Here is a 14,731-nt window from a genome sequence, read left to right as displayed (position 1 = left end):
CAATCGGGTATAAAATTTGATCGAAGGGTTGGTTGAGGGGGGATCAAAGGAGGAAAGATGCCTGGACTGAATGAATTTGCTATGTCCAGAATTCAGGTCATCAGCCGCGATGTTCTGTGGGCGGGATTGAAAAAACTCTTGAAGTCTCAGTTTGCGAGCAAACCGGTGGATGTCTATTTGCCAGTTGAAATCATTAAATTTAGTAGTCGGTACAAAGGACAGTCCTTTCTCCAGGACTGACATTTCCTGGGGACTGAAGGTCCTGTTAGATAGATTGTAAATTAACGATTTTTTCTGGCTCCCCTCCCCCCTCCCCCCCCCCTTCTTTCCCTCCCCTTTCTTTTTACTGAGGTTATTCCTTTTTATTTACATTAGTCATTTTTTTGCCCTAATCATATGTATATTTCTGTTAGATATGAATTAAGGACAGCTAGCCCTTTTTTCTCACATGTTCTTTTACATGTTTTTTTTCACATACTTATTCTTTCACATTTTATTTCTCTAACCTAAGTACAGCCGAATTGGTTAATGGTGCACTAGTTTTATTCCAGGTACCCAGTTCAATATAACAGCTTACTCTAATTACAAGTTTTGGTCTAATTACGGCTCTTTAAATGTACAGCTAGAGCCTTGCATATTGTGTTATGCACTGTGCATCAATTGACCCCGCCGGCTCTACTTGGTTGTCACATGTACGGTGGCGGTGTTACTTTTCAGACTAGCACCACGGCTATCACTTTTCTCTTAGCAGCGGCGCAGCAGTGCAAAGTGTTCCCATGACAACGAACGGCCGCTTGCTGATGACGTCAACAGCGGGCGCCGGACCTCGTGGATGGACGCCGCACTTCACACAAGTCACTCTGGGGCTTCTCCGGGCATAAAGGTATGTTGTCACCTTTCACTTACTGCTGTACACATTGACAAAGGGACCTGTGTGTCCCGAAACGTTGGTTCATGTTGGTGTTTTAAATACACTCTTTTACCTTTTGATTAAGACGCTGAGTGCCGCTCTATTTTTTCCTGCTTGTTTAACCATTTCTACTGAGAAGGCACCAGTGCATCTATATTACTGAAAATGGAGTGCCGATCCATTCCCATATAAAGTATATATATATACATACACACACATATGCACATACATATATAGCACACATTCATATATACTAATAGTACATACACAAACACACATGATAGATACATACATACTGTACATACACAAGCACACACACAAACACATACATACAAACATACAAATACAGTCACACATGAACATAGACTTCACACTTACATATACAGCGTTATATGTAATCTACCAGGCACTGAGAGCAGTGTGAGAGAATGGAGGGAGCTGCTGTGGCTGAGCATGCGCAGCCAGCAGCTCCCTCTGACTTTCTGTAAGCAGAGACCTCCATAGCTCTCTGCTGCAGCTCCGCCGAGGCGATCGCGAACGTAGTCACGGCTTTTGTTGAGACGGAGACACAGCTGTCTCCGTCTCAAAATAGAAAATTCAACTCTTCAGGGGGGGGGGGTTCCAGGTACTCGGAAACTCCCCCTGTGTGCGCCACTGTACCCCTCCCCTTGAAGTTACATTGAGGGTCTGCATTAGGGTCAGTGTTGTTTTAAAAATTTCTTGGTTGCAGGAATCTGTTAAATAAAATATCTCAACATGATAACTTGGTCTGTAGAGTCTGGGATCTTTGGGTCTAATTCAGACCTGATAGCAGCAGCAAATTTGTTAGCTAATGGGCAAAACCATGGGGGCAATTCCAAGTTGATCGCAGCAGAATTTTTTTACCCCCCCTGGCAGTGCACATGGGGGGTAATTCCAAGTTGATCGCAGCAGGAAATTTTTTTAGCAGTTGGGCACAACCATGTGCACTGCAGGGGAGGCAGATAGAGTTAGATTTGGGTGGGTTATTTTGTTTCTATGCTGGGTAAATACTGGCTGCTTTATTTTTACACTGCAAATTAGATTGCAGATTGAACACACCCCACCCAAATCTAACTCTCTCTGCACATGTTAAATCTGCCTCCCCTGCAGTGCACATGGTTTTGCCCAACTGTTAAAAAAAATTCCTGCTGCGATCAACTTGGAATTACCCCCCATGTGCACTGCCAGGGGGGTGAGGGGTTGGGTGGGGGGGGGGGCAGATATAACATGTGCAGAGAAAGTTAGATTTGGGTGGGGTGTGTTCAAACTGAAATCTAAATTGCAGTGTAAAAACGAAGCAGCCAGTATTTTCCTTGCACAGAAACAATATAACCCACCCAAATCTCTCTCTCTCTGCACATGTTATATCTGGGCCCCCTGCAGTGCACATGGGTTTGCCCATTAGCTAACAAATTTGCTGCTGCGATCAGGTCTGAATTAGTCCCATTGTTATGTATCAAACACCATGCCCTAATTTAACGAATACTTCTGCTCTGAGGTAATTTTTAAATGCTATTTTAAAATATCCTATTACTGAATGGTCAACATCTCGAAAACATGTGATTTCCATATTAGCTGCTCTTAGCCTCCTCATTTATGTGCCAGGCTGCAAACAATGCCTCTCTAAATGGGATGAGGTTAGGATGCCGGCTGTTAAGATCCAGGCAGTCGGAATACTGATTAGAGAAAACCAACACAAGAAGGTTGGAAAGTAGACTCTTGTGTGGGAGCACTCAATTCAGAGGAATGGGTGTATTTTAATCAATTCTGGTAAAAAATAACTTTATTTGTTCAAAAAAGGGTAATTAAGGAGAAAAATTTACGTGAATAATAAAGCTACGCGAAAATATAGCACTATAAGGAGAATAATTCATATGGTTTCAGATACCACAATGAAAAGGCCGGAATCCAAATCTTAGGGCTAGTGGATTTGCTGTAATCACAATGACGCTTTTGCGTAATATATGACCATCATTTATTCTACAGCAATCCTATTCAGGATTATTTTAGCGTAGAGAATTGAATCATAAGTCATACAGAACCGAGTGCCAGTTGGTATTAATAGGGATCCCTCTAGATCGGGCAGAAGAATTTTTTGCAGTACCAGGGTTTTCCAAGGTGGTCTCCCATCCGAGTACTGACCCGGCCCTCCACTGCTTGGCTTCCAAGATCAGACGAGATCGGGCATCTCCAGTGGGGTATGTCCGCAATAGTTTTATCTGCCCGTTCAGTAGATCTCAATACCCGTATCGCCCGAACAAATATTTCAATTGATCTGAGTCAATCGTGTGTTCAAATCTCTGTGTTGAACTTATGCCCAAAACTAGGGAATGAGATTACAGCAAAATCCAATAGGGGATAGTGGAACAATTATCATGTGCAAGAATTATATGCAGAGATGTCCACTATACAATTAATAATATGGACAGTTATCATATGCAAGGGGATATCTTGTCCACTTGCATAGCCAGGGTAGGATGGTGATATTCAATGAGGCAATACCATCAGTGATATAGTGTATGTAGCCCCTTACTTTATATCGCCAGCCAATGAATCTCACTATATATAGGCCTCTAAAACTTGAGAATTTTTTTTTTCAATGTGTTAAAAGAGGCTATAATGAGAAGAGAAGGAGAAGATAAACAGCTGAGAGTTTTGTTCAATGGTTATGCCGGGCAGTAATGTGCATACTAACGATTAATTAGCAATATGTTGCAAAATTACTTGGACAGAATAGAGTGGTGATATTTAATGGGGCAATAACACCAATATTATGCGTGGCCCCTAAAATTGTATCACCAGCCAATAATTCTCACTATATATAGGCCTCTTATGCTTGAGCAAAAAAAATTTTTATAATGTGTCTAAGAGGCTATAATGAGAAAAAAAGAGAAGAAAAAGCAGATAGACGGCTGAAGGTATTATTCATTAGCCATAGCAGGCAGTAATAATTAAGTAGCAGTGTGCTGCAAGGTTGATGTTAAACCACAGCCTAGAAGTTCTTTGCACAGTAATCTGCTCTTTGGCTTTTAATACCTCTAATGATAATACCAAGTAATTTCCAACACATGCCAAGTTGCTCCCAAACACCTGTTGGATGCCTCACAGCTCCAGCACCTCTTGGAGCAGCCAGAATATAGACAACCTATCACTGCATCACCTTTAAAGTAAATTATTATCCTAATAAGGCAATATTACGTATATATGAGGTACAGGGTATGTGTTCATACGATACCACTATCAATCCTGCTGTGGAGGCTGTCTGCGGCCGATCGCCGCTGGCAACTGGCTCTGGAGGTGCGCTGGAAGTGAAGTCGTGTGCTGACTTCTATGTGGAGGGTGTGGGGAGATTGTCAGCTGTAGTCCGCGTGAAGCCTCTGCTCTCCAGATGCAGCGTGTAGTCGCGGTGTGTCCTCCTTGTCTCGACGGCTAAACGCCGTTGCCTGGGTAACTGTCCCTGGTTTCCGGTTGTTGCGATCACGTGTGCGCACCACGTGATCACGGAGTGTGTGACGTACGTTTTGCAGTAAAGCTTGATCACAGAACGTACTGTGATCCGTATGAGTTCCTTATTTAAGGGCAGTGCTAAATGCTCATTGGACATTAGGTAGTGATGGACATTTGGCTATGCCTATCCATGGATCTATTATCTGATATTAGTTGAAGTAGAAGGAAGATACATATGATAATCTTCACACTAATATGAATCCATTTGGTGGCATTTGTATTGTTAAAATGATGTTATTGTATATACCTCTTTGATGAGGATTTTTAATTACACAGTTCTCAGTATATAAAATAATTGTTTATATAATAAACTAAGTGGTAATTCTTAATTAATAATTATTGTAAGTGTGATAAAGAATAAATATGTGCATATCAGTGTACATGGATGTTAAAAATTAGAGTTAGTTGGCAGATTGCAAACTAAGCATAGTGTGTCCCTAGTGTGCTTAATAGTGAGTACGTTATTGTTGTAAATAATGATTAATGTGAGTGTGATGATGAGAAAGTGAAATGTTGGGTTATTATATCGACCAGTGAAAAAATTTAATAGCAGAGAAAGTGTGCCTGAGGGAAGATATATTAATAATGAGAAGAAGGGGGGGGGGGGGAATAGGGGGGGGGGGGGGTTTGTGGGTTAGGGGGTGGTCTGGGGGGGGGAAAGGTGGGATTGGGATGGTTTGGAGGGGTTAGGGGAAAGGTAGGTTGGTTGTTGGGGAGGGGGAGAAATTATTATATATAATATGGGGGGAGGGAAGGGAATAAGAAGAGAAGATATAAGGGGAAGGGAGGATAGTGAGGTATGTGTAATAAGTAACTAATAGTGAATTATATTGTGGAGGGGGTTGGTAATGAGATAGATTAAGTTTGTTACAAATTAATATGTAGTATATATCATATGCGGGTAATTAAATATTGTGTGGCAGTTGTGAGGGCAATAGGTGCAGGGGCTAATATCAAAGGATTGTGCAGGAGAAATATGAACTGAGATTCCAAGATTAGAAAGAAGTGAGAGGTGATGTGTGAGGTGAAGTGAAGATTATTGATTATAGTTCCTAAGGTGATTATACTATTGTCTAATGTTGATATACTTGGCCAGGATGGATTCTATGCATGCATAACTCCAAGAACAGATTAGTTTAAGTTAAATAGACTCCAAAATTGATGTTTTCATTCATGCCAGCTGGATATAAAGTTCCCATCTTGAAGATCCATTCGCTTTCTTTCTTCAATAGACTGTCAGTTAAGTTTCCTCCTCGTATTCCAAGTCTGATCTTTTCCAAACCAAAAATTCTTAGCTCTTCGTACCTGTTCCCATGATGAGTATAAAAATGACGGGCAACGGATGTCAGTTGTTTCATCTTTTGTTTGTCTGTAATGGCATTTCGTATAGATCCTATATGTTCTAGGATACGTTGTTTGAAGGGTCGTGTCGTCATGCCAATATATTTCTGATTACAACTGCAGCTGAGACAGTAGATAACCCCTTCTGTTTGACAGTTCATGTAATCCGTAATTATAATTATATTCCCATATTTGTCCTTTATTTCTTTCATAGGGACAATGTATTTACAGGCTTTACATTTCCCACAGGGGTATGTGCCTGTAATAATTGTTTTCCTGTCCGGGAATTTCTGGAAGTGACTCTGTACTAGTCGATCTTTCAAGTTTTTTGATCTGCGCCAGCTCATAGAGACTTTGGGGCCAAGTATCTTAGATAGAGTGAGGTCTGTGTGTAAGACGTGCCAATGCTTCTGTATTGCTTCGTTGATCTTTTTCCATTCTTGGCAGAAATTTCCAACGAAGCGGATGGCATTTTCAGACTTCTTTTCTACTTTTTTATGATCCTTGAAGATAATATCTTCTCTCTTGATGACTTTAACAGATTTTAATGCTTTTTTTGCGGAAGTTTTACTGTATCCCCTATTGCAAAGTCTTTGTACCAGATCTGCGCTGTCAGGTCCGGGTGTTTTTGTGAATCCGTTAACCCGGGACCAACCACAGGTGTAGGTGCTGGGGTATGAAGAAAGCAGGGAGGACGAAGAAAGTTCTGTTTCATATATTTATTAAAAATAACAATTCAGTAAAGAGTTGAATGACAAGTTGTTAATCATCATATTATACTGAAGTATTGCAGGAATGGCAGAAATAATATGCAGGATAAATCTCAAAGACAAATAAAAGAAATGTTCATGGAACTGTATATAAAACAAGCTGATGAATAAATGTTGAATTGTCCAAATATAAACAAGCTTTGATGCTGAACTGCAGAATGTGTTTAACTGGGTAATGCAGACATGAAGAAATAACTGTAAGGATTTGCAATGAAGTTTTGAGAGTTAACTGAGAGACTGTGAAGAATTATCCTTGTTATGGTAACATAGAAAGTAAAAGTACTGAATTGGGTTACTTGCGGGTTCCGGAGATCACTGTGAAAACTGTAGTAGATGACAAAGTGATGAACGGGTTAAATGCAGAGTAGAACAAACGAACAGCTGAGGGTAGTGGAATCCTCCAAACTTTGTATGGTTGAGGGCAGGCAGACAAGGTAACCTCATGCAAGACTCTGGGAATTCAACTGTTTCCAGTAGGTGTGCAATTAACTGACAGCACAGCGGAGAGCCGGTGGATCTTTAGCAGTGAAGGCTGCAGACGGACCTCTGGGAACGGAGGCGATATCTGGACCACGGAAATCACACAGGAATGCACGGAGAGAGCTCAGAGCTCAGAGCTAGAGCACAGCGTTGATACAACAAAGCACTGGCCCAGAGTAACATAATCCCAGCCTACTTAAAGGCAGCACAAGCACGGGATTGGCTTTCACCTGCCCACAGGTGTTTTCACAAGTGCTCTGTATTACCTATTTGGTCTCCAACATGGCCACCTCCTATACAGCAGACACACCGCAGTGCCTTAGGCCATTAGGTCCCCGCACTCCCAGTTCCCAGACTCTGCATTACCTGTGCCACTGATCACGCCGCGTCCCCACACGGGCGCACAGCACCGCGAGCAACCGCACTGGCAACGGATGAACCCCAGAACCCGCAAAGGTGAGAGACCGGTTCGTGACATGCGCTTTGTATTGTAAAGTTCTTGTGATCTGAGCAGTTTCTGCGCAGGCGAAGAAATTCCCCTTTCGGAACATTTTCTATCGTCGGGGGAAAATGAGAGCTTGTTTGATGTAATAGTGTATTAGTCGCGGTACTTTTGCGATATAGGCTTGTAGCGATCATTCCCTCTGGGTTTTTATAGATCATTAAATCCAGGAATGGTACTTCTGTTTGACTTATAGTATGGGTGAGGCGGATGTTAAGATCATTCTTATTCAAATGTGCAATGAATTGATGCAGTAATTGTACGTCCCCTTCCCAAATCATAAGGATGTCGTCTATGTACCTATTCCACATAATAACATGAGTTGTGAAGTTGTCATTATGATCTTTGAAAACAAATTCTTTTTCCCACCATCCAAGGAATATATTTGCATATGTGGGTGCACAGGCAGCCCCCATAGCTGTGCCTCTTGTTTGGAGGTAGAATTGGTTGTTGAATGTGAAGAAGTTGAAATGAAGGACAAAATGTAGTAATTTGATGAGAAAATCATGAAACTCCTCTTTTCCATTGTTGTGTAAAAAATACTCTACTGCTGCTATCCCATCTTTGTGACTGATAGAGGTATATAGTGCCTCAACATCTAAGGTTACTAGGTATTGGTTGTCTTCTAGTCTTAGATCATGGATTTTCCTGAGTATGTCCGTTGTGTCCTGAACATACGAAGGGAGATCTAAAACAAAATGTCTCAGGTGTAAATCGAGAAAGATACTCACCTTCTCCGTTAGTCCTCCTATGCCGGACACTATTGGTCTCCCGGGGGGAGTCTGTATGTCTTTTTGTATCTTGGGTAGCATGTAAAAGGTTGGGATTCTGGGATTCTGTGTCAGTAGGTATTCATGTTCCTGCTTGGTGATTGTCCCTTGTGCTAGTGCCTGATTGATCATTCTTTCATAGATGGTTTTGTAGTTCTGTAGTGGATTAAGTAGCATTCGTTTATAGCAATCAGTGGTGGTAAATTGCCGCTGTGCCTCTTTGATGTAGTCTGCTTTGGGCCAGATAACAACGAGGAGGAAACCTAACTGACAGTCTTTTGAAGAAAGAAAGCGAATGGATCTTCAAGATGGGAACTTTATATCCAGCTGGCATGAATGAAAACATCAATTTTGGAGTCTATTTAACTTAAACTAATCTGTTCTTGGAGTTATGCATGCATAGAATCCATCCTGGCCAAGTATATCAACATTAGACAATAGTATAATCACCTTAGGAACTATAATCAATAATCTTCACTTCACCTCACACATCACCTCTCACTTCTTTCTAATCTTGGAATCTCAGTTCATATTTCTCCTGCACAATCCTTTGATATTAGCCCCTGCACCTATTGCCCTCACAACTGCCACACAATATTTAATTACCTGCATATGATATATACTACATATTAATTTGTAACAAACTTAATCTATCTCATTACCAATCCCCTCCACAATATAAATCACTATGAGTTACTTATTACACATACCTCACTATCCTCCCTTCCCCTTCTATCTTCTCTTCTTATTCCCTTCCCTCCCCCCATATTATATATAATAATTTCTCCCCCTCCCCAACAACCAACCTACCTTTCCCCTAACCCCTCCAAACCATCCCAATCCCACCTTTCCCCCCCCCCCAAAACCCCCCCACCCCTTAACCCACAAACCCCCCCCCCCCCTATTTCCCCCCCCCCCTTCTTTTCATCATTAATATATCTTCCCTCAGGCACACTTTCTCTGTTATTACATTTTTTCACTGGTCGATATAATAACCCAACATTTCACTTTCTCATCATCACACTCACATTAATCATTATTTACAACAATAACTTACTCACTATTAAGCACACTAGGGACACACTATGCTTAGTTTGCAATCTGCCAACTAACTCTAATTTTTAACATCCATGTACACTGATATGCACATATTTATTTCTTTATCACACTTACAATAATTATTAATTAAGAATTACCACTTAGTTTATTATATAAACAATTATTTTATATACTGAGAACTGTGTAATTAAAAATCCTCATCAAAGAGGTATATACAATAACATAATTTTAACAATACAAATGCCACCAAATGGATTCATATTAGTGTGAAGATTATCATATGTATCTTCCTTCTACTTCAACTAATATCAGATAATAGATCCATGGATAGGCATAGCCAAATGTCCATCACTACCTAATGTCCAATGAGCATTTAGCACTGCCCTTAAATAAGGAACTCATACGGATCACAGTACGTTCTGTGATCAAGCTTTACTGCGAAACGTACGTCACACACTCCGTGATCACGTGGTGCGCACACGTGATCGCAACAACCGGAAACCAGGGACAGTTACCCAGGCAACGGCGTTTAGCCGTCGAGACAAGGAGGACACACCGCGACTACATGCTGCATCCACGCGGACTACAGCTGACAATCTCCCCACACCCTCCACATAGAAGTCAGCACACGACTTCACTTCCAGCGCACCTCCAGAGCCAGTTACCAGCGGCGATCGGCCGCAGACAGCCTCCACAGCAAGATTGATAGTGGTATCGTATAAACACATACCCTGTACCTCATATATACGTAATATTGCCTTATTAGGATAATAATTTACTTTAAAGGCGATGCACTGATAGGTTGTCTATATTCTGGCTGCTCCAAGAGGTGCTGGAGCTGTGAGGCATCCAACATGTGTTTGGGAGCAACTTGGCATGTGTTGGAAATTACTTGATATTATCATTAGAGGTATTAAAAGCCAAAGAGCAGATTACTGTGCAAAGAACTTCTAGACTGTGGTTTAACATCAACCTTGCAGCACACTGCTACTTAATTATTACTGCCTGCTATGGCTAATGAATAATACCTTCAGCCGTCTATCTGCTTTTTCTTCTCTTTTTTTCTCATTATAGCCTCTTAGACACATTATAAAAAAAATTTTTGCTCAAGCATAAGAGGCCTATATATAGTGAGAATTATTGGCTGGTGATACAATTTTAGGGGCCACACATAATATTGGTGTTATTTCCCCATTAAATATCACCACTCTATTCTGTCCAAGTAATTTTGCAACATATTGCTAATTAATCGTTAGTATGCACATTACTGCCCGGCATAACCATTGAACAAAACTCTCAGCTGTTTATCTGCTCCTTCTCTTCTCATTATAGCCTCTTTTAACACATTGAAAAAAAAAATTCTCAAGTTTTAGAGGCCTATATATAGTGAGATTCATTGGCTGTCGATATAAAGTAAGGGGCTACATACATTATATCACTGATGGTATTGCCTCATTGAATATCACCATCCTACCCTGGCTATGCAAGTGGACAAGATATCCCCTTGCATATGATAACTGTCCTTATTATTAATTGTATAGTGGACATCTCTGCATATAATTCTTGCACATGATAATTGTTCCACTATCCCCTATTGGATTTTGCTGTAATCTCATTCCCTAGTTTTGGGCATAAGTTCAACACAGAGATTTGAACACACGATTGACTCAGATCAATTGAAATATTTGTTCGGGCGATACGGGTATTGAGATCTACTGAACGGGCAGATAAAACTATTGCGGACATACCCCACTGGAGATGCCCGATCTCGTCTGATCTTGGAAGCCAAGCAGTGGAGGGCCGGGTCAGTACTCGGATGGGAGACCACCTTGGAAAACCCTGGTACTGCAAAAAATTATTCTGCCTGATCTAGAGGGATCCCTATTAATACCAACTGGCACTCGGTTCTGTATGACTTATGATTCAATTCTCTACGCTAAAATAATCCTGAATAGGATTGCTGTAGAAAAATGATGGTCATATATTACGCAAAAGCGTCATTGTGATTACAGCAAATCCACTAGCCCTAAGATTTGGATTCCGGCCTTTTCATTGTGGTATCTGAAACCATATGAATTATTCTCCTTATAGTGCTATATTTTCGCGTAGCTTTATTATTCACGTAAATTTTTCTTTTTAATTACCCTTTTTTGAACAAATAAAGATATTTTTTACCAGAATTGATTAAAATACACCCATTCCTCTGAATTGAGTGCTCCCACACAAGAGTCTACTTTCCAACCTTCTTGTGTTGGTTTTCTCTAGTCTATACCCTTTTGACTCTTGGGAGCACCACTGATAGCAACTTATATCTGTACAAGAAAAATTATATTTTTGTCACATGCACAGGGTTGCTGTATCCATAAGCAAATTAGCTTCATAAATCATTTTTTTCAGAGGACACTAATAATAACTGATTACAGACTAGTGTGGTCCCAAAAAAGTTCTTCTCAAACCATATTTTGGCTGTTAATTCAGTCTTCATGGGATACCAGCACAGTCACAATACGATCACTTTCTAGTCGGAATACTGATGCCAGAATCTCAAAACCCGCCAAAATGTCAGGAGACCAATGCCGGAATCCCGTAAGCCGGCATCCTGACCGCAAGTATAGCATGCGGGTTAAGGTTAGGGCCGGGGAGGAGGTTAGGTTTAGGCACCAACTGGGGGCATTAGGATTAGGCTGTATGGGGGGTATAGGTTAGCGTTGGGCTGCATGGAGGTGAGGTTAGGGTTAGGCACCACCAAGGGGAGGTTAGGATTAGGCACTAAAGGGGGAGGGTTACGGTTAGGCTGTGGGGAAGGTGGGGTTATGGTTAGGCACCACCAGAGGGAGGTTAGGGCTAGGCACTAAGGGGGAGGTTAGTGTTAGGCTTTGGGAAGGGAGGGTTAGGGGGTATGGGAGAGGGGAAACATACTTACCATGCCCCTGTTGGGATTTCCCCTATCGTTATTTTGGCATTGGTACTGTGACCGACGGCATCCGGTTCAATGGTCAATTATAATGATCCCATTTGAATAGCTGTTCTCCAAGTTTGGGAGGGGATAACACAATAAACACCCTGCTGTGGCAGCTTCTGTCTTCAATCGATTATTTAAGTGGCAAGAATAGGATGACTTGGGAAGGATATGAGTAGAAATAGGATAAAATGGGAGTATTAGGGAGAGATGGGAGGTTAAAGCATAGAATGAGATGAGAAAAATAGGAAGAATAGGTGGAGATGGAAGGAATAGGGGGAATAATACATTAAGACAGGGCAACTTCTCCACTGGCTCACTTCTACACTTTTATCACTGCTTAGTACATGTCCCCCCAAGTCTGCTATTTGTTTCATTTGTCACTTTTATTGCATTGACTTCCTCTTCTAATTCAACATTCTTTAAGTCAGTTGTGAATTTATATAGTCCATTTTCTCATACATTAGTCTGTAAAGAATAAACCACAGACAGATGTACTTATCACCAGGGCCGACATCAAGGGGAGACTGTCGGAACTTCTGTCCCAGGACTAGGCATATAGGGGGCCTAGCAGCAGCATATCATGGAAAAGCAGCCAGGCATTCATAGACTGACAGCCATGGCATTTCAAATTTGTAACCAACTTGATTGGCTGCTATTGGACTGCCAGTCAATCAGCAGCGGTCAGCGTCAAATTCAAAATGCTGCCAAGGTCACCCAGGTTGGTGCCCTGTCTGTCTTGATAAAGTGAGGGGTGGTGGGTGTCGGTGTTGTCAGTGAGGCCATCTGGGAGGGATAGAGGGTGGTAGGAGTGGCGATTGGCCAGCAGATCTGTCACTCAGGAATGGAGGCTGGCTGCAGTTATTGCTAGTCGCCCTTTGTGTCTCCATCACTGTGAGGACTGATGTGCTGCTGGCTACCTGAGCATCCCATGCTCCATCCTTGTCGTAGGAGACTGGACTGGTCACCCAGCTGCCCCAGCATGTAATGACTGATGTGTGCATGTGCAAGATAGGAGCACCTGAGCAGCCAGAGCAGCAGGTGTGCTGTGAAGTTTCCCCTCCTTGGCTGGGATTATAGGGGCTGATGTGCTGCTCTGACTATACCTGGTCTGCATCTGACCCACTCACCATCCAGTTGCACCTATCTGCTCACCATCAGCCCTGCTTACCTGCCAGAGGCACCAACCTGTTCTCTGTCTGCCCCTCTCACCTGCCAGAAACTACCTGCTTTCATCCACCCTACTCACCTACCAGAAGCACCTACCTTCTCTCTTTCACCCCTGATAACTTTCCAGGGGTACCTGCTGCTCTCTATCTGCTCTACCCATGGCTGTCTTTTCATATGGGCTCAATTAGCACTTGCCCAGGGGCCCAGAAGTATAAGAGCTCTATGCTGATAGCTGAGGGTATCCTGTTTCCAGGAGTACCAGAATTTTGAAAATCAGCCTTGGGGAACTGGAGATATCCGACATCAAAGCAGTGGTCCCCATCCAAGCCTTTTAATTGCTCTTACTAGCCAGATATCTCGGGTTCTGTCAGACTTAGGGTTTTTCTAAGGGTATACTCCAAAAGCTGTGACTCTCCCCTTTCGGTGTATACTAGTAGCTTGTCTCTTCTATGCCCATAACCAAAGACTTTAGCCTTCAAGCAGCTGGTCCCTACTCCAGCTCCACACACCTAATAAGCAAACATTGTATTTTCGTTGGTGAATTGCCCTGAACTCTGATCCCCAAGTCCCCAGTACCTCCTGAAAGGTGGGACTATCTACTTTTTTATTCCGTTGAAAGCTAAGAAATCTATTTCCAGGAACTTGAGATATCTTCAGTCAAGCAAGCTGCCCTCCCAAAAGAAAATGATGAATACTAAGCCCACTCCACCTGCCACCCCTCCCTTACACTCTGAAAGTCATGTACCAGGGCATCACCATTCAGCCCAATGCCCCCTTCTACATCTGTGCAGTAAAGGAGTAATTAGTAGAAATTACTGCTCCAAGTCCAACATGCTGAGTGGAAGATAGAACACCCCATACTGCCCGTGGGACATCAAAGCTACCACTGATAGCACCCCCCACCCCTAACGCTGGAAGATGGATAGGGGCCCCAGTGCATTGCTGTGCCCAGGGGACTACACTGCTGTTAAGACAGCCCTGAGTTACCATTCCGCTCTCTGTATCTACCCCACTCACTTGCCTGGGGCTCGCGAACAGCGCTAAATTCAATATGCCACTGTTGCCTATCAATGCCTGGCTGGTGCTGGCATAAAAAACTGTCCCAGCTTTTTGAATGTGTTTTTTATGTGGATTTGGCTTTTTCAATGTGTTTCTTTTTCATGTAGATCTGGCTATTTCATTGTGTTTTTTTTATGTGGATCTGGCTTTTTCAATATGTTTTTTTGTGGATCTGACTTTCAG

The 14,731-nt window shown here is 42.2% G+C and overlaps 2 pseudogenes; one reads left to right on the top strand and one right to left on the bottom strand.

Moving 5' to 3' along the window:
* Positions 1–3,023: 3,023 nt before the first annotated feature.
* LOC135054378 (5S ribosomal RNA) lies at positions 3,024–3,143 on the bottom strand (annotated as a pseudogene).
* A 7,951-nt stretch (positions 3,144–11,094) lies between these two features.
* On the top strand, positions 11,095–11,214 carry LOC135054377 (5S ribosomal RNA; annotated as a pseudogene).
* Positions 11,215–14,731: the final 3,517 nt, after the last annotated feature.

This window comes from Pseudophryne corroboree, chromosome 2 (assembly GCF_028390025.1).
Source record: "Pseudophryne corroboree isolate aPseCor3 chromosome 2, aPseCor3.hap2, whole genome shotgun sequence".
In the NCBI taxonomy this organism is placed as follows: Eukaryota; Metazoa; Chordata; class Amphibia; order Anura; family Myobatrachidae; genus Pseudophryne; species Pseudophryne corroboree.
This window is presented reverse-complemented; position numbering and strand designations above follow the sequence as displayed.